Source organism: Ammospiza nelsoni, chromosome 7, assembly GCF_027579445.1.
Source record: "Ammospiza nelsoni isolate bAmmNel1 chromosome 7, bAmmNel1.pri, whole genome shotgun sequence".
In the NCBI taxonomy this organism is placed as follows: domain Eukaryota; kingdom Metazoa; phylum Chordata; class Aves; order Passeriformes; family Passerellidae; genus Ammospiza; species Ammospiza nelsoni.
This window is the reverse complement of record NC_080639.1, coordinates 27613627-27640386: the sequence shown is the minus strand read 5'-3', so window position 1 is coordinate 27640386 and position 26760 is coordinate 27613627. Positions and strand designations below refer to the sequence as shown.

General features: G+C 40.7%; 1 long non-coding RNA gene across 1 annotated transcript; it reads right to left on the bottom strand.

The window, feature by feature from the left end:
• Positions 1-1339: 1339 nt before the first annotated feature.
• Positions 1340-25522, bottom strand: LOC132075752 (uncharacterized). The gene is made up of 3 exons (XR_009418818.1): positions 25351-25522; positions 3432-3653; positions 1340-1766 (listed from the first exon to the last, which is right to left on the bottom strand). It is a non-coding gene; the product is annotated as an uncharacterized LOC132075752 (long non-coding RNA).
• Positions 25523-26760: the final 1238 nt, after the last annotated feature.

The window sequence follows — 26760 nt, the reverse complement described above, 5'->3', positions numbered from 1 at the left end:
CCTCACGCGGGCAGCATAGCAACCAACATGGCGGCTGCGCAGTCACCCGGCGGAGGGCGGGAGGCGGCCCCCGAGAGCTCGCGAGAGCCGATGGGGGGCGGGCGCTGTGCTCCCCTTTCTATTGGTCCGCCATGTGTCCGTAAAAGGGAGGGGGCAGGACCGAGAGTGCAGCTGGCGTTCTGATTGTTTGGGTTTGCCATGGCTGAAGCCGGCGGTGAGCACTGATTGGTCAGGTGAGCCGTCACTCACACCTGTGGCGGTGCGCTGGGGCGGGCGGCACTCAGCTGCCCTCGGTGGCTCGGTTTGGCTCCTGCCGCGCTCAGCTCGCCCGGGGGACGGGGTGCTCTGAGGGATCCTGGTGCCCGTGGGAGCCGCACGCTGCCCTTCTGACCCGCTCCGTTCCGAGGGAAAAATGAGCCACAGTGGAGCAGTGGGGGTGTGTTAATGTCGTAACCCTCGTCTTGGTCACATGGCCGCCCAGCCTCACCCTGCAAATGTCCCAGGGGGTCATTACTGCCTGTAGGTCTTTGCCGGAGCTTTCCAGAGCATGAGGTGTATTGTGCGCCCTGGCCACATAAACATTTTCATATGTGGCCCATGGGAAGGTTTGCGTTCAAAGACGTGGTTTAACACAACCCGGTCCTTTGATGTACTTATATTGTGTATGAAAGGGTTTGGTTAAAAATGTCTTTAATGTCCACTTATTAAAATGCAACCTCTCACAAGGTGTTTACTGAGTAACAGACACATAGAATATATAGAATCATTTAGGCTGGGAAAGACCCTTAAGATTACTGAGTCCAATGTTTGGGAATGAGTTCTTGGATTTCACAATTAAATTCCTAACCATAGCAAGATGTGGAGTAGTACTGAAGGAGTTTGCATGTTCTCTAAATAGGAAGCTTTCTAAAATCTCATTTGTTTGATGTTTGCAAACTTTATATACATTTCCAGCCTAAATTGTTCTTGTGCCAGTTTTGTTCTTTTGCTTAAATACTCCTTCCCTCTTAGCAGTGTTTTCCCTCAATTGCTTTTAATAAAGCAGTCATACCCCTTCCATGATAATGGGCTAAATAATCCAAGGACTTGTAACCTTTCCCATTTACTTAGTGAGTATTATGATAATACAGGATACTCCATATGACTTCTTTCAGGAATAATGTGAATCAGGGGTGAGAAGACCAAAATTGGGGAAAGCAGTCAAGCAGAAATTTCAGATCACAATCTCTGGAGCTCTTTTAAATAATAGACTTCTTAATGATAATGAATAGGAAACACTTATAAATTGCTGAGATTTACATTTTATTAACAAAAATCTAAAAGATGACAAAGCTTGAAATGTGAATTGAACTTAGATTGAACAATTCCTAGACTGATGATTTCATAAAGCCCCAAAATAGTACACACAGCATCAGTAATGCCATTCCTTGTTGCATTCCTGTTCCTCCAGCTCTTCCTGAACATCTCTGTAGTTGACAGACTGATTGTGGTGCAAGCAGAGACATCCCACCACTGTATCCTGCATTTGTGAGCTGCTGCCAGCCTCTCCAGCAGGGCATATGTTCCTCTGGGCATTAAAGACATCCTTGGCTGCAGAGTTGGCTTGGTTGCCTGATAATTCTTTTTCAAAAGTTCATGTCAGATTTAGGCACAAATTGCACACGTACATTTCAATCCATTTGCACTTAAGATTCCAATTCTGCCTCTCACATTTTCATATCATTTTCTTGTGCATGGTTTGTGTCAGACATAAAGTTATGTTCCATCTGAGAAGAGCAATAATTAATACATTGCTTTCAACAGAGTGTGTGATGGAGGAGCAACCCAAACCACTCCCTGTGGTGACTGTAGAACTACACAACATCATTTTGGCAAATGCAGCCTTGCAGTGGTACAAAGGGATTTGTTTTGCTGATCTAACACAAAATTAGTGACACATACAGATATTATATGTGCATTCCAATGTTAATTCCTTGCAATACATTGTCTTTTCTGCATTTTGTTGTTTACAGAAGACTTGATTGAAAGCCCTAAATCGAGGCGGTGGAAGATTCCCACCATGTGCAGAGTACCTCAGGTCAGGCCTAAATTGCAAGAGCACTACACGGATATTGAGACAAAGCTCTCCAGCTCATGCTCTTACAACAGCAATGGAGCAAAATTGCACTGCAGAATGTTTGAGTGCAGATATTGGTCAGACGAATCCAGCAAAAAACTTACTTTGCAGAATTCTGAGTTACACGTTATAAACCCTGAGCAATCACTTCCCAAAATTATGAATGAAAGAGAAAAAGCAAACTAAAATGTCACTTTGTCATTATTTACTCAAAAGAGCACATTCCTTTCTCATGTAAAAAGTGCATTCAGCTCAATTCTTTTTCAAGAGCATGGCTCTTTCATATAACAGCAAGTTTCTGGCTGTTGTCTGCCTGTGTACATAAGTAATGGAAACTGCATTTTGTGAAAATATTTCGCATAGCAAGAGTTTAATTTTCAAACCAGTGTGTGGGGATTTATCTGTACTCTGTTGATGCTTTTTGGGGAGGACATGTTATCTCACAGCCTGTTGTGTCCTGCTAGTAAAGCACCACTATCTTAAACTGTTTTGTACAAGTTAAACCTCTTGGGTAAATATAGAAGCAAACAAAAGCTTCTCCTTTACCTAACAGACCCGTGGTGTGTGTTTGCGCCAACAACCTTATTACTCATGCAAGACCTGCCAACCGAGCTGTGATTAATTTATCTGAGAAAACTGTATATGAAAAATGTGAATGGGATTTTAAGCCTCTCACTGAAATACATGCAAACTGCTTTGTGGCCAAGAAGACATACGTAAACACTGCATTAAAGCTATTCAAGATAAATTACTCTCACTACAGGTGGAGTTTAGCTGTGAAAAGAGGAGACAAGGCACTTAATCTTAACGCTAAGCTTGATCAAGCATAACGTGTTTGTTAGCAGATGGGTTTTCTATAAAGTGAGGTCCTAATTCAGCAAAGCCCTTACAACATACACACATTACTCAGGGAACAACCTTAAAGTTGGCCAAATTCCACATGGGCAGTGCCACTGCTCAGCATTAATGGCAGAGCAGTTTGTGCTTTGGGATCACTGTTACTGTATCCACAGTGCATTGTATGGACATAAATACTGAATGTGAGTGTTAGCAGTGTCCTAAGCTATGGGGACAGAAGAATTTTGCTGCTTGGGACAAGGACTCACTTTCTCTTCAAGTTTGTGCAATACCTGGTGCCATAGGGCTCCACAGTACTAATTGTTAGAATACTGCAAAATAGCAATTTGTGGTAATAAGCTTGTTGCAGCTATCATCCAGTCTGGAGGCTGGCTGTATTTATTTTATAAATATATGTTATAGATAATGCTCAGAAATGATACAAAAACAAAAAGATAATGGAAACATCAGTACTTACAGTTTCTGGACCATGTTTCACCAAGTCCTTTTTTTCTCCAGCCAGCCTTCTTTGACAAACTTCTTTGCCTTTAATGCACATCAAAGTACCACAAGGTTGAATTTCTAGATACCCACTGCAAACAGCCCAGTGATTCTGTGAAGTCCATTTGCGCATTCACTCGTGGAACACTGTTATTTTCTGCTTCTGTCCAAAAGGAGAAATGCTGGCAAGTAGCTTAAACTGGCAAAACAAAACCATAATAAACCAGGTAAAAAAATACTTTGAAGCATAATTTTTTTTCCCCAAACACATCAAGAGCAGATCTGCCAGAGAATATGAGGAACTAGCAGGCAACAGAGATGAAACAAAAGCATTCAGGGAAAACAGGAGAAAACTAAGTACCTTTTTTGTGTCACTGTTCTTTTTGGCAGATTTTGAGGTGATTGCTACAACTAAACCTTTTTTAGGGGCATGGTCAGAAAAAACATATGTGCAAAAGTGAGTGTCTGTGGTTTTGGAGCCAGTCAGTAAACTGTACAGTACCTGACTGCCAGGACAATGTATTTTTTACCCCAGGGTTCAAAGGGAGCTTGGATCTGAAATCGCCAAACTATTAACTGTGCTTTGTAATTTATGGTTTGGAGTGAACCCAGTTCTGTAAGAATAGAAGATTTTAGACAAGACTTCAGAGAAAACAGAAATGACAACCCAGTCAGTCTAACACATGGCTCATCACCATGTAATGAGAAGAAGTGGAAACTGCAAACCTGGTAGAGCTTTAAAAATGTCAGCAAAGTCAGCAAATATTGATAAAGAGGAGCTGGCTTATGTAGACTTTGTATAAATACTGGGACTCTGGATCTTCAGCCTTAATCAACTCCCTTTTGGAAGAAGACCAAGTTTGTACAAGCTCCTGCTATCTTCTTTCTCCTCTCCTCCTCCCAGCTTGCTTTTACTCTCAGTCTAATTGCCACAGAAAGGAAATCCAAATGTGTGGCACCAGGGGAGACAGAGCATGTTCGGGGTATCTTCCCAGTCCAACCCATGCAGGAGCTATGGACATGATTGAAGAACATTTAACATGCAGCCTGGATGAAGCAATCACATTTGAAGATTTCCCCAAACAGTTTTACAAAGCCCAGGAGGCAAGCTCTCTGTCTGATTGGTAACTGCTTCAAAGGGAGGATGGATGGGTAAATTATCACAAAGGCAGTAACCAGTGAGATACCAAATGCACCTGAGCTTTACAACATGTTCACAAGTGGTAAGTGAAACAGGACTGGACAGTGTTTTTAGGGATTCACAATTCTTCAGGAAAATCAAAACCAGAACTGCTGACACAAAGTAGCCAAAAGAAAAATCCATCATGATAAAGATGGAGTAGGTGATAAAATTACAGCTAAAATGCAACGATCAGTCAATGAAATGAAAACAAAAAAATACATACTTGTGCAGCATAGTAGGCTCTAATTAGTTCATATCAGTCAGCAGAGATATTTTGAAGTCACTATGGATAAGTTTTCTGAAATTGTTATCTCAGTGCTCAGAGAGGCAGTTTGGACTGATAAGGACAGAAGAGAATGATAAAGCAACAATAAAATGCTATCCTATAAATATTTAGGAATCGTGTTCTTTCCTTTAATACAAGACAAAATTCTGCTTATAGCATCTTGAGATGTGGTGGCATCTTAAGCATTGGAAAAACATGAAAAAACAGGAAAGAGTGACCAGATTGATCAGAAAGGCGGAATGCCTTCTAAGACAGGTTAATTACTCTGCAACTACTTAGAATATAGATGAGAAATGGCAGATGTAATACAGGTATCAAAAATCAAGTCTGACATGGGAAAGGTGAATAGGGAACAATTACTCATTTCTTATGAGAACAACGATGAATCTAATAATATTTTTTCAAATGGAAGTGTAAAAAAAGCAAAAGGAAGTACTATTTAAACAACATCTGCTTAATTTGGATAATTCATCATCATGAGATCTTTTAGATGCCAAAAATACTTAGGGCTGCAAGAAGTTCCTAGACAAATTTGCAGAAAAACAGGCTGCTTTGCAGAAAATGGAGAGAGCCTCCAATTCCATCCTTAGATATTCAGAGATTGAACTGGTAAATTAGGCTCTAACTGCTCTCTCCTTATATTTCCACTGTAGGGAGCTGCAGGGCACCAGGTTACCTGGACTTTTGGTGTGACTTGGGTCAGCCTTTCTTGCATTGCAGCTGCAGCAGAGAGATGTCCCCACCTCCAACCTCCTGCTTCCTATCATACCCTGTGGGGACTGAACCTGAGAAATCCCAGTAAAACATTTAAATCAATGGAACATCTAATGAATGTTTTTAGAACTTTAAAAGGGATTTAATCAACATTTTAAGATTTTAATTTAGCAAACCAGTTGCATAGATACAAAGCCAAAAATGATGGTTTAGTTAGACCTTCATTTTGACTTAGCCCAAAGAACCTCACCCAGTAATTTCTGCAACAGCCTATAACTTTGGTTTGAGCTGTGTTGCAAGTTTTAGAATAGTTTTTTTTTCCCTTTTTCTAAGCCCATCATTAAGCAACCCAGCACTGACAACTGCCACTAAAGCCTTCTGGATTTGGAACTCTTCAGAAAATTTCTGGAGTATTTGGGAGGAGAGAAAGATACATGCAAAAAGTGGAGTATAAGTGGGCTCCATTTGTGTGGAATTGGTTCAATCCTACTATTGATTTCTTTCTACAGTGATAAAAAAAATTGAAGTAATATTTGAAATGAGCAGCTGACACACACAAGTTTTACCTTCACAGGCTTTGTTTTCCCCTAACTTTATGTTGACCTTTATTTGACTGACTTGTAGGTAACTATCCAGAAAGTAGACAGTTTTCTTTCAAAGCTGGAAGTCAGATAGCACTGGTTCTAATAACAATGATGTAAGTGCACAGGTTGCTGTGTTTTGTACTCAATGCTATTTACATTTCTGTTGCTAAGATCCCTGAGTGAAGGCCAAAGCACTTTATTCTCTTAAGGTGACAGCAACTTGTGAAGATAAGCAGTGCACACTGTACATTGGAAAAGAAGTTTCTTGAGTTGGTTTTGCTTCCTTGATCTACAAGACAAACACTGGAATAAGGTCACACTTTCAGATGGGCAGTTTCATATTTCAGCCCTGTTTCCAGTACAACATCAGGAAACCTTTTGAAAAATACCAGTACATATAGAAGAAGAGAGGAGAAAATGGCCTCTCTGTCATCCCTTCCCATTTTTTTTCCTGAGGATTTAAAAAAATATTGTAGTGCTTGGTTACTTCAGCCATTCCCAGGCTTCTTTATAAAGTTTGCACAGAACTCCTCACCCATGTGAGACCCAGTGGAGACCATGTGTCACCTCTCACTGCGCCACAGTTTCACAGTTGTGGTTTTGAGGTCACCACTGTCTGCCTGCAGCCAGCAGCAGTGCAGGGCTTTTCCCCTGCTGGTAAAACATAGCCAGAAATGCACCCCCAGTCCTGAAAATTCCTTTGTCCATTGCAGTATAACATGACGTGTTTCCAAAGTAAGTGTTCTTTACAAGTATTTCTGAAGAGGAAAATAAAAGAGCATTTATTGACTGTTGTGGTTTGCTCTGACCTTGAATTAGAGTGTGGTACAGAAAACTGCCAAATTTCGCCTGCCCTAAGAAAAAGACAAATATGGCACAGGAGCAACTCAACTAAACAAAACATATGTGCAAAATACTTCCTGGTACACCCACATTCTGGCCTCCTGCAAAAAAATTTGCCAAGACAGATTTTTTGACCGGTTAAGTTCTTCCAATAACTGTATAACCTGTTCTGCACTTTTGATTCATAGAATGTTCACTTTCTGGCTTCCTGAAGTGGTTCCAAAGTTCATGTCATAAGCAGAAAAAATTTTAGAAAGCTTGGGCTGATCATGTAGAAATTAGCCAGACCAATTATAATAAAAAAGCATCAATATTTACAGAAAATTCAGCTCACTGCATTTTCTAATCAGGCAGAAAAATATTTTCAGATCAAGAATGCAAAATGTTGTACGTGTTGGTTTTTATATAAAAATATTTGTTTCCTAACAATAGCATGGGTAGAGTGTACCAGCTAACATCTGAAACTTTCAGCAAAGACAAGAGGACCAGAGAGCCAGCAGGAATTTTCAAACTATTTGCCATTTGGTGAATAGAACCCTGGAAAGATGCTTTCACAGACACAAAAGTGGCTTCTGGGTTACCAGGGAATAGAAGAAGAGAGATGCCAGTGAAGGGTGAGTTAGGAGCCCTATGGACTGACAACATTGAAACCAGCAAAGCACAATATTGCTCTTACACCACTGCTCTACCTGCACCTTCCTTACTCAACCCCAAAGGGGCCACACACAGAGGGCAGGATCTCTCAGTGCTTCGTGGCTCTGCTGACACCACCACCAAGGCTAGCATTTATTTGCACATTGAATGTGGCTTTTATCTGATCTATAGCAGGTCTGTAATGTTACCCACAGCTCATAAAATTTGCTTGTTATCTAAGAATCTTAGCTTTCATGTGCTAGTGTTACCAACAGCCATGGTACTGATGATGAGTGATAATGACAATATTTCTAGTCATAATAGTTGCAGGGACTTGGAAATGTGGAAATTTAAAAAGTCAGAAAAAACCCCAAAGAACAACAGAATGAAAATTAAAATGCACCTATATTATTTCACAATCTTAGAAACAAACTCTTTTTTGAATGCTTGCCTTTACCAGTAATGTTGTTACTGATACTCCCAAGTCACTTTTAAGACAGTAGAAAGTGTAATTATATTCTTCTCTGCATCAAAAGGTAAAAATCTGTAGCTCTTTCTGTCCAGCTCCAGTCTCAGCAGTTACTGGACTGGAGTGAGAGGGTTTTTTTGGTGATGTCTGCTGCCATTTCTTAAGTATTCAAAACCAGGATAGTTACCCTCATTGCAGTGAACTTGTTATGGGATCATGGGACAGCACCCTCAGCAGTTCAGAGGAGCAGGAAAACATCAAGTAATGAGGAGCTGGACTGAGATTAGCACAGAGCTGAAAGGCACTTTAGATTACCTGGGAGGCATTCTGGAAGACAGCTGGGCAGTCCCACTGCTTGCAGGCAGCACTATCAGCTCCACTCTGCACCAAGGTAGGAAAACAGGAATCCCCCCCACTTTACACCTTCCAATGTGCTAATGGGGATTCAGGAGGTAGCAGTCTGGCCTGTCTTACTCCCAAGATTTAGTAAGGACAGATACAGAATGGGGAACCCTTCTTTCTGCTGCCTATTGGTTAGTGCCACAAGGCTAATGCAGATTCTTCTGTAATTGCTTGCTACACATATGTGGCAACATACAAAGGCCTCATGAATTGCAAAGAAATTGTATCTTAGATAATTTTGGATTAATCAGAGTTTTCTCTAGAGGTACTTTTAATGAGGGACATACCCTCTACTTTGTATTCCTGCCCAAGGCAGCACATTTCCATGCCATATCATGAGGAACTGGCTCTACAAAGCCATCATTAATTTCATAGCTGTCTCCCCCCCTCTAACAGTGGAGGACTCTTCACTATGAACTGTGCCTAGAGGCAGACTCTGGTATATGGATTTGTGCTTCTTTGTTCACCTCCCCATGAAATACTGAAAACATTATGCACTTAAAAAGTCACAATAAAGTTTAAAGAAAATAATTATAAAACAAGCCTTCTATTCTTTACTCTGTTAAGGTTGCAGTTATTGAAAATTAAGATTTCTTCTCTTTTACCAAGGATATGCTACTCTAATTTGTTTCTAAACAGAATATAATAATGACATTCAGAAAAAATTATATTAAAAATGTTACACTAAGCTTTTTTTGCTGCTGTTAAGTAATTACACAGAGGAGCCCATTTTTCAGGACCTGGTGAGATTTGGTATGTCTCAAAAGCTAAGCCCTTGAATCCCAGATTAAATATGCAAAGGCAGCGGGAACAATTCCTGCTTTGCTTGTGCATTCACAACTTCCCTGAGCCCTGCAAGGTCTGGCTGCACCACGGGTCCTGGACCAGTCCTGAGCCAAGTCCCCTGTGAGCCAGATCTGGCTGTGGTGTTTCCAGTGTGACCAGCTGCTGCAGCAACACTGATATTGTTTGGGTTGTGCAAGGGCTAAGTCAGGACAAAATTTGGGGAACAGCAGCTCTGGCTCTGTAGTTTAATTTGAGACAGTATTAGCATGAACTCAAAAAACACAAAACTCACTGAGCCAGGACAGAAACATTATTGCTGCAGCAAAAGCAAATTTAAACTAAGTAGGGAAGTTTCTAAAGGACAATTTGCCTTCATAGCAATTGTGTAGCTCAGACACAGAGACTCTCCTGAGCTGAATTCAGGCCAGTGATACCATCCTGCTCTGCCTGGATTAGAAGCCTTGCACTGTACCCAGTTAACTGCAGCCACTTTGCAGAAACCCCCAAAGTGTTCCACTGAATGATCTGAGGGAATATTCCCAGTATTCCCCCTCCCCAAAAGAACACACTTTCATCCCCACTGTGCACCAGGGTTAATGGCACCGTTCTGCTTTGCATTTTTTCTGTTATTTACCCTTTCTCCACTAGATGCTACACTGAGACCATCAAACATTTATTGAGTCAAATAACATAAATTTGAAGACTTAGCACAGAATAGTGTGTTTAAAACAAAATAGTGACAGCATTGCTCTGTGTGGTGTGAGGGTGAGACTCGTGCATTTCACATTGGAGTAACTGCTCTGACTTCATCAGAGATTCTTACTTGGCACTGCAGGAAAGAGGCATAAAGCAAGTTTGTGTTTACTGGCATTATTATTCATATGCAATTGTATCAAGAAATTACCTAAATGTGTGAAATGGTTTACTGAGAGTGCCACAAAATCTGAAATCAACCAAATAATATATGCCAATACAATGAGCTACTCCTTTTTTCTCTTTATATCTTAGGAATTCAAAATTGCATGCTGAGTTGGAAAATTACACTAGATTATATTTTTATGAAGCTTCTTCAAATAATATCACAGATACACATGACTTTTCTTGATGTTATGCAAGCCCTTGACCCAGGCAGCTGGGGAAGGGCTATGCAGTGTGGCTCCCACAGAGCCTGCCAGCCTGGTTTTAACTTGTGCGTTGTGCAACACCTTCTGGTAAACAACCTGAGATCCTCTTACCTCTCAGTGCAGGCAGGCCCAACCAAGCACTGCTGCAGAGCCTTTCTCATGTGACAAGTTTATTGGATAAATGTGTTCCAGCCTGTCTTGGAGGCTCTGCTTGGACAAAGCCAAGTGAAGGTCGGAGACGGTTTCAGCTAATTAAGGTCTTCAGGGCTGCATTTCTATCAGGTCTTTGCTTACCCCTCATTCCTAAAGGTCGACTTATTATGTACCACACTATTCAGAAATGTGCTGTGTGTTGTAACCCAATTAGCAGCACCTCTATTGTTTCAAGAAAGGGGTAAATGTAATTTGAGAAAACTGCAATATGACCTGGTTAAGTGATATACTTCCTTTCCAGCAAAAATCAAAACACATCTTCAAAACCCTGCTATATTGGCCTGTCCTGCTCTGACATGCTGTAATTTGCTTATCTGGTCTTAATCTGCAAAAGAACTAGAATAGAAAAGAATGGTTTGTTGAAGCTCAACAGGGCCTAATGGCAGTCAATATTTACTGTTCAGGAACATAATCTGCTCCTGGTGTGATGAGGTTCAAAATATAAATTATATACATCAGCTGAGGATCTAGGCCACATGCTCAGCAAACTGGGCCCTGGCCCTCTTATTGACCATTCACAAGCTCATCTTCAGATTAGTATAGAGAAAGGTGGATTAAGAGCATGGTGAGGGGGAATCTCCTTTTTTGTTTTTCTTTTCTTCCTGTAGACATGGTTAAACTTAGATCAGTTTAGCCAGTGGCAAGATGCAGCATTATTTATTCTAAGCTATGGACTCTACAGTGTTTCAGGCCAGAGGTTTCATTTTGGCAGAATTTCATGTAATACTCTGCAGTGAGGAGTAAAAGTCAAGGTTAGGAGTAAAAGCCACAGATTTACAAAGAAGGGCCCTAAATATTTTTACATTGCACTGGTTATACCGAGAAGCTATTAGAAATATGAAAAATAAATTACTAAAAGTAATAAAAATAAATGCTTGTCCTCAGGTAATTAACTTACTTACTATTTACTCCATCTGAAGAGTCGAAAACAAGCATGAAGCCCAGCCTCAAAGTAGGTCATAATTCTCTGAAAAATCAGACATAAGGTCATGACCTAAATGAAATAGAGTTTGCTTCATAATGATCCTGGGAAGGAAGGCATCGGCCAGTGGTAGGGAATCAGCATGTCAAAGGGAATTGTAAATGGGAGCTTTGCAGAGCTTTCATCTTTTCCAGATGGGTTCGTCTCCAGCTCAGGTCAGTATTGATTGAAAACTGTTACTCTGCGCAGTCTGTTCAGTGCCCAGTGACTCTGGGAATTGAATCATGTTCCCAGCACACAAGCAGTAGCATCTCGTAAAACCACCACTAGACCTGAAATTAATTTCTAGTTTTGCTGGCAGCCTTCCAACAGAGAGGTCAGGCTGAGGAGCAGCTGTAAGGATGAGAATTCCTCCTGGCAAAGCTGGAGGCATGTGGCGGGCACAGACCACAGAGAAGGGCGGATGTGGCAGGGCAGCAGCAGATTCGCACCTCTGCCATTCAGGCAGGGATTTCAGTCTGCTGAGTGCTGGTGGAGCAGCAAGTTCAAGGGCTGCTGCAGGTCTCCCCTGTGAGAGGCGGTTCATGGCAAGAGAGCAGGCTGGAGAGAGCCCATCACAGCCAGACATGAGAACCAGCAGGGCTGGGCAGCCTCTCCCACGGCCCTGCTGAGCACCTCCACCAAGCTGCTGCTAACTGCAGGCAGGACCACACAGGTGACTCCGTGGAGTCAGACCAACAGAGGCAGTGTCACAAGGGGTGACTTAGAGAACTCATTTGGTGGCATGTCATTGCCAGTGGGGGAGGTAGGAAGAATACAAATTTGATAGGGTATTACAAAAGTTTAAGTGATCTCATGTGTGCAGATAAATATTGTTCTTTATCTGCCTGTACTAGGGAAGAAAGAAAAAATATCCCTGTGTTTCTTTTCCACTTCTGCTGGCTTCTGTGTTTGCACAGCATCAGACAATTTTTGAGTGGAGAAATTTTGCTTTCTAAGGAATACCTGGGAGGAAGAATTACATTTTCAAAGTCCCTGGGTTGGAGCTTATTCTTGCCATTTGTAGGGAGAAACCCCAACATTATGTGGACCTTTTTTGCTCCATACAAGAAACAGCAACAAAGCCAGGAAGTGTTGCAATTTGCAGTATTGGAAAGTTTGCTGAAAAAGAAATAGTAATAGGAATTACTGAAAGCAAGGAAGTAATTTTTGGGGAAGAATTTCTTCAACACATTTATATTCCTATAAGATTAGTTAATATTCTTGCCTTGCATGTGATGAATCACACTGCCCCAAGCCATGTAGAAGGATGCACTGCTGATACTAAAGAAATTTAACTTGTCTTCAAATCACAATTGTTGAGTGCCTGTCATTTTATGGTAGAACTAGTCCCAGGAAAGTCTGGATGAGTGATACGCTTTCAGGTATCAAGCACTGGAAAATGCATGCACACATAAACTGACCCTATGATACAAAATCTCAGCAGATTACCACTTTTCCATTTAGCACATTCAAGAAATACTGCACTGCTCTTGCACTGTGCTGGCTTGAGCTGGGGTAGAGCTCAATTTCCTCACAGTAGCTGCTCTGGGGCTGTGGTTTGGATTTGTGCTGCAAGCAGTGCTCATAATTCACGGTGTTTCCATTATTGCTGAGCAGCACATACACGGTCAAGGCCTTTTCTGCACCACCCACCAGAGAAATGGCTGGGAGGTGCACAAGGAGCTGGGAGGGGACGGAGCCAGGACAGCTGATCCCAAGTGACCCCAGGGATGTCCCATCCCATATGGCATCATGCTTGGCACACGGAGCTGGGGAAGGTTGGTGAGGGGCCACTGCTCAGGAACAGGCTGAGCACTGGTCTGTTGGTGGTGAGCAGTTCGGGTTTTATTCATCACCTGTCTTTCTGGGGTTCTATTTTTTTCTCTTTCATAATTTTCTTTTCATCACAAATAAGATAAAATTTTATCTTATTTTGGTTATTTAACTGTACTTTCCTCAACCCAAGAGTTTTCTCACCCTTCCAATTCTCTTCCCCCATCCCACCAGGGGCAGTGAGTGAGCAGCAGTGTGGGGCAGAGTTGTTGGCTTATAAAAAGCCAATAACTACAAAAACTTATTCCTTCTCATTATCCCCTCTCACTCTCCCAATCCTCCCTGCTTCTCTCCCAATTCTACTCTATCTTTTACTAACTATCTTCTTGCCTGTAATCTCTTGAACTTGAGCAAGTTTTACCAGTTTTTTGGGCTGGTACAAGACCATTATTTCTGGATTTATCCAAATGCTGCATAGATTCTGATGCACTCCCCCACCTCTTCTTACCAGCCCTCTAACCACAGCACATCCCTGACTCTTGTTACACTTTGTTCCTTCCAAAAATTTCCACCTTTGGAAGATGGAGAGTCCAGTGTGCCACTGACTCCTTTTGCTGTCCTTTTTTGTGGATCTGAGGATCCTAGTGAGACACCTCACACATATTTTAGGGAAAGTAAAGAACCTCTGAATGTGGGGAAAGGAGGAAATTAAACTTTGTGCAGGATGGCTAAGCCACACGAAGCGACCATTTACCAAGTGTGTTTCAAAAGCAAATTTGCTGGCAGGTGGACCAAGTGGATAACACAGAAGTTATATTTAGGGATTTAGAAAATATCCTTACATAGAAATAGGAACTGTGGGAATGCTCTTTTTTCATGCATGCCTTTGATCAGTGCTTTCATAGGAGTATGAGACAAAGGGCTTCACCCAGCCCCAAGCACAGCAGGTTGTACCCCACATGCAGTGCCAGGATACACTGGCACTGGCAGCTCCCCATCTCAGGGGATAGATTCCTCATTTAATTCCTGCTCACTCTGCCACCCCCTGACTCCCTTGCCTGCACCATTCAGGGTGCTTTGGCAGGTGCAGTCTTGCACACAGGATGTGCTGCCATGTCCCCTCTCACTATCTGGCTTCTCATGTGTCAAACTGATCGTTTCTCACACCACTGCAGTGCCCCCTGGCAGAGCACAACACAGGTTTGGAGGCTGTTGGAGGGCAGGCACTGAGGCAGCTCTAACAAGAGACAGATTTTTATATCCACCTGTTAATGCATCATACACAAAGTTTAATAGAAAAAGTCAATGCTAGGATCACACTTCCACCACAAATGAAATGGTTTGTTGTGCACATCAGTAATTACACTTCTTGGCATTTTACCCAAGGCTCACAGTATTTTTTGTAGAGCTTTTTGTCACTGTATATTAGTGATTTTGCCAAAGCTGAGGCACACACAAAGAGGGAAATATAGTGCTCAATTGAAAGCAGCCAGGGTGCAGTAATATCATTTGTATGAAGCAAATTTACCAACTGCAATGGGTGTAGTTCTCTGATGGATGGTCAGATTGACTGGTCCCTGTAACCTCATCAGGCCCCAAATATTGCAACTAACCCTGGAATAAGGTCCACGTAGAGAGGTGCTCTGAGCCCACCTGAAGGCTCATCACTTGTGATTTCTACCTTTACACCCCACCTTAGGAGGAGAATACAGCTCTATGCTATTAGCTTTGACATGCTAGTGTAGAAGTTTGGCCAAATGTGCCTCAAATCTATTAATTTCACAACTGAAGGTCAGTTTTGCTAATAGTTATAACGCACCATGCTATGTATATCTGGTGAGAGTAATGAGGCCTTGGCTAATGCATCATTTAATACTGTTAAAATTTTGCTGAAACTGCCAGGCTGGGGATTTTTTTGTTGTTGTTTGTTTTTAGCAGCGTGAACATCTTGGGTTTGGCTTGAGTGAAATAAAGAATTAGATCCTGCTAGAATAAAATTTAAACATAGTTTCTGAAGCTGAGAAATGGCATTAAAGTAGGTCTTTTCAGTACAAAGCAATTCAGGTTATTATTGCATGAATACCCTCTCAAGAAAAAATATAAATGGAAAATATATCTTTAAGATACACTTGCTCAGACATTCAGCAAAATGAATGCATTTTTGCTTTTACATCACACAGCCTGTTAGAGCTGAGGTGACTAAAACACCCTGCAGAACTGTGACTTGGACTACATAGCCTCGTGTCAGAGCCTGCTCAGATCCCAGCGTGAGCTACCCTGGAGTTGGTCTGAAGGCACTCTGCCCTGTCCCAGCGTGGAGGCTGCAGCTATTTATTCCTCAGCTTGCCAATAGCTCCTCATTTTCTCCTAGAGGGGTCTTTGGAGGAAATCAGGTACTTAGCAAGCAAAGCTTTCCAGAATGAAGGCTGCTGAGGGAGGCAGGTGAGGAGCCAGAATACTTTAGCCAGAGGCCAGATACCAAGGATGGGAAGGAAAAGTGGAGAGGATTTTGCCTGTTTGAAACAGGTCCTTAATGAACACGCTAAGATTTGATACAGCGGAGATCAATGACTCCCTAAAAACACAGACTACTTGTGTAGAAAACACCCTATGTAGGGTAACATAGGGTAGGGTAGGGTAACATAGGGGAAAAACCCCAAAGAAGAACTCTAAGAAGGGATCTCTCAGAGAGTGTTTAAGTGTCTCATTTAGAATAGCATGCAACACAAGTTCTCAAAAAGAAAAGAAAAAGCAGGTCAAATCTGGAAAAGCGGTAAGAAGGTCTCAAAATGAAAGAGTAATGCCTCTGGCAATGAGGTGTCAATAAGAGCTGAAGTGTGAAGTTGTGCTGTTTCTGCAGGTTGGAACTTCTGTCTCAAGGGAGGGGGAAAGCAGATTTGCCTTAACGCAGAGTCCTGTGTGATCCCAAGGGAGGCTGGCTGTCGGTACCCACGGCTGACATGCACTGTCAACTTCTGGTGGATCAGAATCCTGCTCACCTTATTTCCTAGTCAAATCCTTTATTATTACTTTGAGAAAAAAGGTGGTCCTGGAGTTGTAACACCAGCCCTGTACCAAATGTCTGCACTAAAGAATCATTTCACAGATACAGTTTTTCAGAACTGTCTGCCGATAAAAAATGTGGGCTCCAAATGAATCCTTACAGGATATCCACTAAGTGGATTCATGGCTGATCATTCACATTTACTGCTGTCTCCTGAGGGGATGTTGCTTAACAAGCTCACCGGATGGCGTGGCTAATTTGTAAGTCAGTGTTTCAGCTTTGTCACTTACAACATGCAGCATCTTTTTATGCAGCAAGAACATCTTTAATTTACATACTCAACATCGTCAAGCTGTTCAGGTGTGACCATGCTATAAAACCTACATGATTCTAGTACAGCTTTGTGCAGACATTATTTATTTATTTGCTGTATCAGCCTATGTCAGCACAAAATAAAAGCAGGTAGAAAAGGCACATGAATTTTCTTTAGCTTAAAAATCAGTCACAATAATTTTGTTCCTGCAAAGACCATATAGGCTGTAAACCCATATTTTATGTCTAAACATATCTGCTTCTTGCAGTCTTTTCCAGTGATTTACAATGCCAATTATGCTAGCATTGGACATATGGAATGGAATCATCGGGGATGATGAAGGTCTGCAAACTTTGTATAAAGCAAAGGTGTTTCAAGCAATACAGCAGTTAGATGTTTGTTTTCCAAAAAAACCAAAGGGTTTTGCTTTCTGCATCCAATTTAAACCAAAGGCTCAAACCAAACAAAAGCAATACATCACAAGAGCAAATACAATGATGAAATACTTTTACATATGCATCCATAGAGGATATCAGAGTGATCAATTTGCATACTCAGTTCTGAAATAAGATTCCTGTGTGACTAGTTGGTTTCATTGCAATCTTTTGTTCCATCTACAGGAGCCTCCACCTGTGCTGCCACCCAGCTGCAATAGGCTGTTACACAACTCAACACATGTCCCAGTTAGTCCCTAAAACTGGTTTCAGCCAGCTCTCAAGATTTCATTTCTCTTGAGAAAAGTAATTTACTAATTGTGATGTGTACTTTAGGCTTCTGGTAATGTCCTGTGCCTTCAAGGCCCTGCTGACATCGTGTTCCTGTGCTTTTGGTGGCCTGCACTGTATTTCTCTGCTTTCTTTCAGTGAACTTCAAGGCCTGGCTTCCTGATAAAATAACTCATGTTTCACTAGCACAATGTGTACATCCCCACTCTAAGGTCACTGGATAGTTCAATGTACAGAAATAATGGTCTGTTGGGATCTGCATAAAGATAAGCAGAGAGATATAAATAGATACAATGCTTTCCTAATGTTCTATTATTAATATATCTTCATTATGGCAGTATGACTGCTGTGTTATCAAAACTGCTTTACAACAGATGCAAACTTTTAACCAGACATATGGGCTGATACAATCTAGAGAGCTCTTTGAAGTCAAAGGGTGAATAATTGAACCAGCTTAACTTTAAATCCTCTCAAAAAGCACACTGTTTTTGGAATCAAGCAATTGCAGTTTGCTTTAGAATGACAAGCTTTTAAAATCTAAATCTAAAGGAAATGTTATTACTGTTCCACAGTATATTTTTCTTTTTTTTTTCTTACACATATCTCATATACATCTCTGTGGCTTGAAACATGGGTTTGTTCACTGCCTGTCCAGGGCATAACAACAGGATGCCAGATTCACAGCTATTTACATTGCTTGACTCCTAAATGTCAATTATAATGAAAGAGAAGAAGAAACTTGGTGGGGAGATCTTTTTGAGTGAGCTTTCTAGATTATTGTCTTGTTTTTCACAAGGGTTTCATCTTTCATCACAGTGTCCAATAACCAGTCTTATCCATCCTTTGGTATTTCCCATCAGCAATCTGTTCAGATTCTAATCTGCTTTTAAACACTAAATTGTATCCATTTTAAGCATGCCTTTTGTGTTGGTAAGAAAAGGATGTTTAGGGTGAAATGAACACACACAGAGCCCTACAGAACATATCCCTGGTTTGGGCTGCTGCATTGTTGCTCCACGCAGGTCCCAAACAGACTCTCTATGACTAACATTGACATGGCCTGATTTACACACAGATTTAGTATCTGCAACTCATTATCATATTTAAACTTCTGGGTGGCTCAACTCCTTTGAGAAATTGGACCTGATATCATTCTACACAGAAAAAGATGTAAGTACCTATTAACCTGTAGCAATTTACCATAGCATTTATAAAGATATGAATAACGTGCAGAGTCATGCACATCTTACTAATGCAGACTGAATTATTCATTGCAAAGCTGGGCAATATTTTTATCAAATACTTATTATGGATAAATATTTTCCTTATTCAGTACCTTGATGTATGTTTGAATAACACCTTGCAAATAATTCTTCATGCAAATGTTGCACTGAAATATTAGCTCTTTCTTCCTTTGAATAGTTATTTCCAAATCAATTTCCTTTGTGTTATTTATTCATTACAAATGAATAAATGGTATTCATGGAGCTTGTTTCTCTCTAGGCTAATAAACAGACTTGGTGTTAGCCCCAAAGTACTTGTAATCTCAGCTGCATACATGCAAACTCTTGCACACAGTGGATCTCTGTGCTATCACAATACTTCTGGCATCAACATGGAGATAAAAGAAACACAGGAAACCAAGGAAAAGTGACTCAAAAGTTCAAACTATGAAGTCAATGCATATGTATCAGTTATATACCTTTATTCCATTCACTGTCATTCTTTATGTTGGTTTTGGTCTTTCTGCCCTTTTCTTCCTTTAATGCCTGAACACACTCAATCTCATATTTTCTTGTCTATTTGTTTGAGATTGACCAGTTTATATTTGCTGGCAATTAGTCCTCAATTTCTGGTCAAATGCTTCTCTTGCATTTAGGACTGTAAATACAAAACTAAATAATTCTCCAGCTATGCAAATATTCTCCAAGACTTAACCCCAGGCATGCAGGTGCTACTTTTGTCTCCTTTCCTTTAATTTTCAAATATAAACACACCATCACCATGATCAAAATTCACCTTTGCCATCAGTGGCCAAAACAGGACAGCCTTGGCATTTTGTGGTGCAAAACTCTGTGGACAGCCTGTACTTCCTAGGTTTCAGGGATAGTATTTCTTCTCATAAATTATAGAAGATGTGCATGCCATGAGGTAAAATGTGGCCAGTGATTCCCAACTCCTGGAGGCACAGGCTGTCTTGTGTCTATCAGGATCAGGGCTCCCTCCCTCTTAGAAAGGTCACACACACATTACAGGATGGCCCTTCTTATTGTGAGACACCATCATTACTACCATTATTACTGTCATTACTGCTGCTATGGTAATGCCACCAACAGGGAGCTGGCTTTTTTCAAATGCACCGTGTGAAATAACATGGTGCCTGTGCTGCAGCCCTCTGGGTGAGGCTTTTACAGCTCAGGCTGTTGGCCTCCTGTGGGGTGTGCAGGAACATAGGGGCTCTGGGTGACACTGGAAAACCAGCCAAGGTGATGGGGAGTCACACTGAGCAGAGTTAGGAGAGACATTTCAAAATCATACTCCTGAGCACAACTGAAATGCTGGTGCAGCTGCACCTACAGTGTGTGCACAGATGTTACTCTCCTGCAGCAGATCACGCTCCCTCCTGCCAGAATGAAATGCTACTTTAAAAATGCTTCTAGCTGCAAGCTGGCATTACTGCTTCCTCCCAGTAACGAGGCTCTGGCAAACCATTTACTAGCATTACAATTTACCTCTACTCAGTTTTGCACTTGCATTTGCTGATCACTGCAGCTGAAGCAAAAGAAAATAAACATATCAAACACATGCACACATTACTTAAATATAATGCACATTACTACATGTTGTCCTCAAAATAAATAAAAAAACAGAAAGCAAATTCACAGAACAGAGTCTCAGTCTACTCTGCCAGCTACCTAAAAGTCTGTTGTGATCTCTGATCAGACAGATCAGTCAGATATTTATGACTCTGTAATTTTTGAACATAGAAAGATCTAAGTCATAGCTACTTTTCAAACAAAACACTGGTGTGTCAAGAAGGAAAAGATAATAGCCGCACACGTTCTTGCCAGATCTAAATCCCATGTGATGGAGAGACAAAGGGGATTAGGATAGGATCCAGGGATGGCCAAAGTAAATGGTGATTATCCAGTTCTAGTTTAGGCAATTTTCCATTCACCTATGTCATGTTTTTTAGAACCATAGGAATTATTTAACCATAGGAATTATTTAACATCTTTATTTACTGCCACTCTTCTGCTTACAGATGAAGGTCGCAGCAGTTACCATCATGAAACAGGACCATATGGCTTCAAGATCAGAAACAAATTTGCTAAACCCTGTCTGCATTATTTTAATTCCTATCTTGATAATGAAACACCAAATGAGAACAGAATTCAGCCTAAAAGATGAGGTGTCAGAATAATTTTATATCTTGTCAGTAGGTAATGACTGTAATGGTATCTCTTACTTAGGTACCTTCATTAACAACTTAATGGTGAGAGCATGTTTTAGCAATTGTGAATGTGTGGAATACTCCATGTTCTGGGGCAAAAGATTAGTTTAATGAGGAGAGAGCCAATTTCCTGAAGAAGTGCCTTATATAGTTCCTGCTTTTAAAAGAAGAACAGTAATATGGACAATTTATCAATACAACGCATAAAAACACTTAACTTCATGGTTTGGTGCATTTATAGCACTCCTGGAGAGGGGAGAGAGATTAATAGATTTTTCTCACATGGTAAAATAGGTGGAAATTTGTTCTTCCAAATCCTTTTGCTCAGCAGAGAAACATTCATTACCAGGAGATTGGGTTCAAAGAGCAAGCTATCACTTAGCCTCTCAGTCACTTCATGTTTCTCTACATGTTTTTTATGTTTTTAGGCACCTTTGAAAATTTGACCCACAGACGCCCAAACCCTGTGAATAGAGCTTTGATAAATGCTCATACCTTTCAAATACATTGTGCTTTATTTTATTATAAGCAAGTAGCTTTAACTTCAGAGGGCAATAACAAAACCTCCAAACAACAGTGCTGCAATGTTTAGCAGAAGTAAAGAAGCTGCAGCAAGGAACAACCATGAGCATTATGTCATCTAGTCCATCTTGCCAACAAATGATGTTTCTCTACAGCCTTGGCAAGCAAACCTCGTAATTAGGCAGGCCAAAATAAAAACTGGCAAAAGCCTTGGTACCTGATGTGCAAAGAAAAGAAATCAGTACAAACCTAGTATTTACTTTGTCTGCATCTTTTTCAGAATTGAAGCAGAAAGGCTTCAGTGTCCTTGAATATTCATGCCCAGGAAAAAGCTGATCTAAATTTGCTGTCTCGGTAATTCACAGTTCATGTCATCTTGCATTTTTCCAATAAGTTTACGTAGAAAAAATTCTACAGGGAAAGTTTAATTTTCTTTTCCTATTTGCTAAATATAAGATTATTTACCAGCCTACATCTGCAAGTTATGACAAGCTTACCATAATATAAAAAGCCTGTGAGTTCAGGGAACTGAGATTTAGCACATTAAAAGATTATAGTTTTAAACAGTCTCAAGCTCTCCTACTGTTCTGCAGCAAAACCCTTCTGTCTCTGAGCTCTCTAGCTACCAACTCTTTTCCAGTGCAACCATTCTATTTCTTGTGGACTCCAAAGAACGTGTTTGCACAAAGAAAGTGGATTCTGTCTGTCTAGAAAACTATATCATGTTAGTGGTCCTCTGTTATACAAGAAAGATTAAATAAGCTGGACAGACATCAGACAAATAGAAGACATCCTCATCCTCACAGAGGAGTGAAATTACATGAGATACTTGGAAAGCTGGTGATGGTGAATACTTAACTGGACAAAATGCTTTTCCCTGCAATAATAATTTTTGTTAAAGCCAGTCACCAAACAAACCAAATACAGGATCTTGAGGCTGATGGTGCACAAAGCCCATTCTGCTTTGAGCTCAGGGGGACTGGAATGGTGCCTGCCACTCTCCCCAGCCCGTGCTGGGCTGGCACACCCAGCACTTGAAAATCCAGGTAGGAGCCATGGCCAGGATGTGGCACCTGCTCCCCTGCTGTCTTGGTAGGCACAAACTGAGAGCTGCCTGAAAATAATCTACACATCAAGCCTATAGTACCATTTACTTGGTCAACAGATACCACAGAGTAGAAGCAATGCTGGGCTGATAATTTTTTTTTATTATTGGCCAAACAGAAATTTTTAGGGACAGAACATTGTAGACACCTTGGAATTACCCTAATTTTTTTGAGGGAAACTTGGCACAAATAAAAGTCTTGAAGGGTCATTCAGTTCCTTCTGAGGGACCAACATCTGGGCTGCTAAAGGGCCAGGGCTCCATGGGAAAAAGAAAATGGCTCAGTTGGCAAGACAAGACACCTGCTGCATGTGCCTTACACCAGGCTTTAAGCAAAGCCACTGTCTGGCCAAACCCTCTTGACTCAAATGGCATCCTGTCCATCTGTGGTAAATAAATAATTCAGAGTTGCCACAGTGCAGACACTTCATTTTTGTCTTATTAATAGATGACAGCAACCTTGGGCCAGTCTCTCTTCCCCTTGGTTTGACTCTCATTAATCAAGCCCTCGAGCTAGATACTAGTTTTCCTATCAGCATGGCCTTGGCACTTAAAATCCCAGGACTACACATGGCAGATGTAACATTAGGTGAACCAAAGAATCTCAGCCTGCAACTGCATTCAGCCTGTTAATTCCAGGAAATGCAGTCATGTCCTCAAAGTCTTTGTGCTTTGCTGAATTCCTGAAAAAAAGTTCTCTTTCAGAGAGAATGTCAAGTGTTATCCCCACTGGGCAGGAGTGACTCAAGCACATATGCTCATCACTGATTTGCTGCCAGTGCACGTGTGACTGCCTGCCTGCCAAGAGGGACACAAAATTCACATCTGACACACAGAGGCTTCCCCTGGATGTTCTCTGCCTGGCACACCACTGCTCTTTGGTCCACAATATTCTCATCAGAAACAGGGCAGGGCAGGTGAAAACTTCTAAATTTGTGATTTTCCTTAAATTATTTATAGGGACATTGAGCAGTAATTTTTAAGCTAGGGAATCACTGTTTCATAGCTGACAGCCCATGAACCCATCCATGAGCTGCAGGGTGGAAAACCTTTAACAGCTGAGTTACAAAATGTGCAATGAGTTTATGATGGCATGATGGACGCACACATTAAACACCAAGAAAATAAAACAGCTACAACATGATCTGTATTTTACACATTGCTTTTCATGGAACCTGTTCATGCAATAAGAAATTTATATTGTGTGCTCTTTGATAGCCTGGATAGAAACTAATCCAAGGGAAATTACAAGGTATTAGAAAGTACTGTAAAGAAGGAAAATTGTAAAAGACACGAGGTGATAATATTTCTGTGCCAAAGTCTATAGAAAGGAGCTATTTGATCATAATGAAAAAATTTAGCAGTCTTTTTGCTCTCCATAACCTATTTAGTAGCAATGAAAATGTTGGTTTGATTCTTTTTTCTTTTTTCTTCTTTTCTAGAAAGCCAACATAAAAAGACAACCCAAGGTAAAATAAGACTTGAGAAGGAGGCAGAGGGGACACTGTTCCACACTGCTGAAAATAATCTGTCCAAGGAAAACCCGATTAGTGCTTTGTGGTGAGGTCAGCCACCTTGTGGGATTACTTGGTTTCAGTCCCTTATTTCCCAAGGAGTTAAACACTTTCCACATTAGCTACAATGAATATGATGAAAATATTCCTTGGATTGCATGACACAAGTATCCCAGTCCCCATTCTGTTTAACCCACCATAATATTCCCTCTGTCTCTTCCTCTTCCAAAGCCACAACTCCTAAATTTCCTCCTGCACCATGACACTGGGATCCCCTTCATCCATTCGTGCCTGCAACTCCCTCTTTCATATAATCTCCAGGAGATTATGGTTTAAATCTACAAATCATAAGCCTGAAGAGACGATTTAGCACAGATCTATATTCTCAACATGCACGCTAACACATGGCGCAACACAGGGGGCACAATGTCCCCTCCTGCAGCCATGTGATAAAAGGACATCCCAGATCCCTGTGGTAATGGGTGAAGCTTTGGGTGGCTCTGAGCACAGAGCAGTCTGATCCCCTCCCCAGATCCAGCAGCAGTGACCCAGGGGCTGAGCAGGAACATTCCTTCCCTGGTTGGCAGCAGCACGACCGGGTCACTTGCAGAGCCTGCCAGGTGAGCAGAGCTTGTGCTGGGTCATGCACCTTCCATGGCTTCCAATTTGTATCCCAACATCTGCCATGCCTCCTGCTGGTTTGAGGCAAGCACCTCTGTTGGATTTGGCCATCAATATTGGCTCTCTGTGTACTATTCAAAGCAAAATTCAGTAGAAAATCTTTAAGATTAAAACCAGAGCAACGCCAAGAAATAAAACTAGTGCATAGTAGGTCTGTTCTTTTCCAGAAGCTTTCATAGTTTAGGCTAAAGCAAACATGCACCCAATACCCATAAAAACCCACTAAGGAACAATTATTTCACACCAGACAACATATTGCAAAGTCCAAGATGACAATGTTCAGTAAAAGGAGAAAAATTTGGACATATGTGATCCCAGAACATGCACACACACATTTTGCAGAGTTCAAAGCTGCATTAAATCTTCTTCCAGCCTCAGAATAAAACAAACTTCAGAGACAGCTATAGTAAAATTTGGGAAATCAGTGCAACAGGTAAACTTCCCTTTAGTATTTCCACATAACATTTCTCCAGTGCAAGCAAATTTTTAATCTGGATCAAGGAAATAATAAAGGTGTGTGCCAGCTGAACTGCTTGTTTAGAAAATGGCATCCTGCTTGGCTACTGCATTTTTTTCTGCATAAGCAGGGAAAAGATCTACTCACCATGTGACTCTAGAAGAAAATGTATCTTTTTGATTCATCTATTGTGAGGTCTCAGCAGAGATTTTTTTTCCTTTAATACTAACTGAAAGAAATTCCTAATATGTAGAAAATCCCAATTACTCTTCTTCTCATTCAGCTCTCAGATCATTTCCATGCCTCTATATATCCAGTTCTGCTATTGGAAAGTAAAAAAAAAAAAATTGAAAGAAATGTTTTTAGAGTTCAGTTTGTAATTGCTAAAGCATGACTTCAATTTGCAATACATAAATTATGTTCTGGCCAAAAAAGCAAGAAAAAACTTTTGCCTTTTCACCTGCTTCACAGGTGTAAAGCCATCATACACATGCCAAGTTTTCATCCAGCCACCTGCAACTGTGCCACAGCTGTCTTCACATAAGATATAGGCAAACATGATTAGCATCTCTAAATTGCAATTGCAAAAAAACTACTGAATTTATAACTTCCATAAAATGATGGATTCAGCATTTCCTTTTATAAGGTGCTACCATGCTTAATGAAAACTTCAATAAAAAGTTTGTCTGGTTGCTGACTTGACTTTTTCAATATTCAGTATGATATCTTTAGGTTAAGATGAAGAATGTGGAAATCAAAGGGAAATAACTGTTAGGGGATGAACACAATTTTCCAAATTACTTAAAAGAATATATAAAAATAATAATCTTTGGGATCACTGGCTTTTATTTTCCTATGGCAACTTCTAACCATCACAGGCATATAATGAATGTCTGAACATTAAGAATTTATGTGTGCTGCCTTAGATGAGCATAATTCTCAACTATTATTAATGAGGAACTATAAAACACACTTCAAGATTTATGCCTAAATTACATGAAGTTTCCAAAAACCATAAATACATCTGTCTATGGGTATCTACAGAGAATTATATAACATGCTTTTAAAACATGGTCACTGAGGCAGTGAAACTCATCCCAAATGAGAAAAGATCTTACAAGGAAAACTTTCTACAGAGTAATGCTTACCCTGCTCTGTTGTCTGAAATATTTATATAGCTGCCTCCAGTCTAGTCAGAAAATAAAGAATAAAAAAATGGGGAAAAAATATTTTAAAAAAACCAAACAGGCTTGTTATTTACAACATGGCTTGATCTTAATTTTAGATCTTCCCTGAGAAACTGATCAAGTATTTCATTGTGCAGTAATTAATTTAAGAATCAATGTAGCTTTAAAATACTAATGCAGGTTATAGTTTTATCTTTACTTCCTCATAAGTTGTATCTCTTAATAGCTACAGTGGTGTAATTTAAGAACCCACAATTCTCAAGACCAGCACATGGATGTGCCTGAGCTAAGTACAAGCAGCTAACAGCACTACATAAGTTATAACTTCTCAACTCACAATACCTCACCTAGCCAGCAGTATATGAAATAC